The sequence below is a fragment of the Mastomys coucha genome, unplaced genomic scaffold (assembly GCF_008632895.1).
Source record: "Mastomys coucha isolate ucsf_1 unplaced genomic scaffold, UCSF_Mcou_1 pScaffold5, whole genome shotgun sequence".
In the NCBI taxonomy this organism is placed as follows: Eukaryota; Metazoa; Chordata; class Mammalia; order Rodentia; family Muridae; genus Mastomys; species Mastomys coucha.
The window spans coordinates 117,106,335-117,109,721 of NW_022196911.1; the positions used below are offsets into that span (position 1 = coordinate 117,106,335).

Consider the following 3,387-nt stretch of genomic DNA (forward strand, 5'->3'; position numbering starts at 1 on the left):
AAAAAAAAAAAAAAAAGTTTATGTCTATTTCTTTATTGTGTGTGTTATGTATGTGTTGGGGTGTGGTCTGTGCGTGCTCTAGTGCACAGTTTGCAGCAGTCAGCTTTCTTCTTCCACCACGAGGGTTCCAAAGATCAAACTCAGTTCCCCCAGCTTAGCAGCAGGCAAGTTTACCTGCTGAACCATCTTGCTGGCCCACAAGCAGTATTTTTAAATTTTTAATTATTAAGGGTGGGAGAGATGGCTTTGTAGTTAAGAGCACTGAATGCTTCCCCAGAGGATCTGAGTTCTGTTCCCAGCACCCACATTGGGCCTTATAACTGTCTGTAACTCTAGTTCCAGGGGATCTGACATCCTCTTCTGGCCTCTGGGGGCACCAGGTATTCATGTGATACACATACATGCAGACAGAACAACCCATTCACGTAAAATAATTAATTTAAACTACATCTAATTTTTTTTTTCTTTTTGGTTTTTCGAGACAGGGTTTCTCTGTGTAGCCCTGGCTGTCCTGGAACTCACTCTGTAGACCAGGCTGGCCTTGAACTCAGAAATCCGCCTGCCTCTACCTCCCAAGTGCTGGGATTAAAGGCGTGAGCCACCACCGTCCGGCTAAAATTTTTTATTATTAGCTGGGTGTGGTGGTGCTTGCCTTTAATCTCAGCACTCAGGAGATTAGCACTCAGAGGCTAGCCTGGTCTACATAACAAGTTCCAGGAAGCCAGAGCTATGTAGAGAGAGTGACTCTATTTCAAAAAAATTATTATTATGTGCACGTGTATGTACATGTGTGCACACGCCTGTGCCAGTGTGTGAGCTCAGAGATGTGTCTTTTTCTATTACTCCCTGCCTTCCTCCTTTGAGTCAGGGTCTCTCAGTGACCTGAAGGTCACTGCTGTTCAGCTGGGTTGGCACCACCTAGCAAGCCCCAGTGATCCTGTCTCTGCAACCTTCAGCACCACACCAAGGTTCTGTTGCATATGGCTGGGCATAGCTTTTTGGTGTATGTGCAGGGATCCAAACTTAGGTCCCTATACTTACATAGAAAGCACTCTTAATCACTGAGCTTTTCCCCAGCCCCAAAACTAGACCTCAGATGGCAGAGTACCCAAGGGATCACCAACAGGTCCAGGAGCCTGATGAAGTGTGAGCAAGCTGAGGAGACTTCAGAAGGCAAACAGAGGGCCCACCAGGGGCCAGCCACATTGCACCCAGCCCTGTGTTACTCTCCCATGCTCTCAAAGCTGCCTCTTTCTGCTGCCTGTTCCCCAGTCTGTCCACAAGAAAACAAGGTCAGAGGGTAAGGCCCTTATGAAAGGAAAGACCTCTATCCCCCAGGGAAGACTCACCTTGAGGTGCGGGAAGCCCAGCTGAGCCACAGAACCTAGACAGAGGCAACTGCAGGCCAGTGCCTGCTCCCACTCTGTCCCTGGCCACTGTAGGCCTAGCACCTCCAGCCCAGTGCCACACTGGTGCAGAGTTCCTGGCACCCCTTGTCCCTAAGTCTCATTACCAGGTCACAGAGGGGCAGGGCAGACCTTTGCTATGGAGCTCAGTCCTCCAGCCTGGACCCAGGGAGGTGGAACAGGAACTGAATGAAGGAAAGGCTGTATCTATCCCTCAGCCTTGCATAAGTGGCCCCCACAGAGTGGCGGAGACAAACAGGTCTTTGCCTTCTAACCTTTGCCTTCTGGCCACTGCCTGGATCAAAACAGAAAGGGCAGCTCCCTGTCATGATTTCTGGTGGACTCTTCTGAAAATAGGGGTGCAGAAGACGGAGGCCCGGGGAGCATCCCTTTCCCTGAATCCTGTGGACCTTACAGACATGTACAGAGCAGGGTCTGCCTACCAGGCACTGGAGGGTGGGGGCAGCTCACCAGTGAGGGGACCCATAGGCTAGGGCACAGGATCCAACATCCCCTAAACTAAAATCGAAGTCCTGGAGGGCAGCGTCTGAACAAGGAGCTGACCCAAAGCACACAAGGAGTTCTGAGGAAGGGGCAGTGGGTGACAGAGAAGAGACCACATGTGTTCCAGATGAGAGAGACACTGGCGATGGCCTGGATTCTCTAGAGGGGCCTTCTTTACTAGATGATCAGCAGGTTCGAGTTGGAGGAGGGGACACAGGCATGGGAGACGTGGGCCTCAGAGGACTGGTCTGGGGACTGGAAATGTGGAAAAGCTGGAGGAGAAATGTGAGTACCCATTCTGAAAGCCACAGTTACAGGGAGAACTTTCTAGAAAGCGACATGACCCTCCCTCGGCATTATAGGATGTGAAGAAGCCAGAGAAGTGGAAGCCCAAAAACACCCAAGGGAGTTTCTGACCCCAGGTCACTGGGCAGGAGGGAAGATGAGGCAACAAAAGGTGGCTCATGGCTCACAGGGGTGGGGCAGTGGAGAGAAGGTCCTCTGTAGGGCTGAGTCTAGGGGCGAGAGGTAGGCATGTGGCTAGAACATTTGACTCCCCCGAAAAGGAGGCGTCTAGGAAAAGGCTGTGCCGACTAAGACGGCCAAGTTAGTGGGTTGTCAAGTGAGTGGTGTTGCTTGAGGTCTTATCAGACAGGAGTCCCTGAGGCCCACAGGGCATGTAACCTACAAAGGGTTTAAGAGGCACTCTTAGAGGATCACTTTGTCTGAAACCTTCAGAGCGGTCCATATATCCTGAGCTTGCCCACCTCAACTCCCACCCACGATGCATGCGTGGCAGCTGCAATCTTCCTCCCAGGAGCCAGATGTGGTTAAGTAAGGGACTTAATCCTTCTAGAAAATCAAGATTGCAAACCTTGATGCGACCCCAGGACAGTGGACATTGCAAGAGAAAGGGGCGCTCCGAGTCACTCCGAGTTATTCCCTTGACAAACTCAGAACCACCAGGACCCGCACCTGCCAGGTCAGGAAGCTCTCTGAAGTCCAGGGTGCGCAAGATTGGATGCTCAGGGTTATGGTACACCTGGTGAGGGTTCTCGGAACCTGTGGGGTCGGATCCGGGTCAGGGCCTGCTCCTATGTGCCAGAGGGGAGGAGAAGTGAGTGCGCGGGATGCTGATCTGCCAGGCATGCTCGGCATAAGAGAGATACTCGGGATTACGCCGGGAGGGTCTGAGAGCTCGCCGCAGGTCGGCTGCACCAAGGCGCGGACCCTCATCTCTCCCCCTCCCCCGCAGGCCGCTCCCGCCCCCCCCTTCCCCCTCCCCCCTCGCCGCCGCCGCCCAGCGTCGCCGCTGGAAAGTTTGCGAGCGGCTGGCGCGGAGCTGGCGCCGACCCCGATCGCAGCGCGGCGGAGACGAGCAGTCGCCCGCGTCCAGATCCAAGCACGCGCGAGGACCGCGAGGAGCCCAGCCCTAGCCCCGGCGACTGAGCACAGTGAGCACTAGGGTCCAGCCCCG

At 53.9% G+C, this 3,387-nt stretch overlaps 1 protein-coding gene across 5 annotated transcripts in view; it reads left to right on the plus strand.

The window, feature by feature from the left end:
• The first annotated feature begins 2,393 nt into the window (after nt 1-2,393).
• Gcgr (glucagon receptor) overlaps nt 2,394-3,387 on the plus strand; it is a 9,104-nt gene continuing 8,110 nt past the window's right edge. For 4 of the 5 annotated variants that reach the window (XM_031352442.1, XM_031352438.1, XM_031352441.1 and 1 more), the window contains exons 1-2: nt 2,425-2,892; nt 3,166-3,364. The gene's annotated coding sequence lies outside the window, so the exon portion shown is untranslated. Of the gene's footprint in view, nt 2,893-3,165; nt 3,365-3,387 lie in introns of all 5 variants that reach the window. The other variant, XM_031352439.1, reaches the window with a different exon arrangement.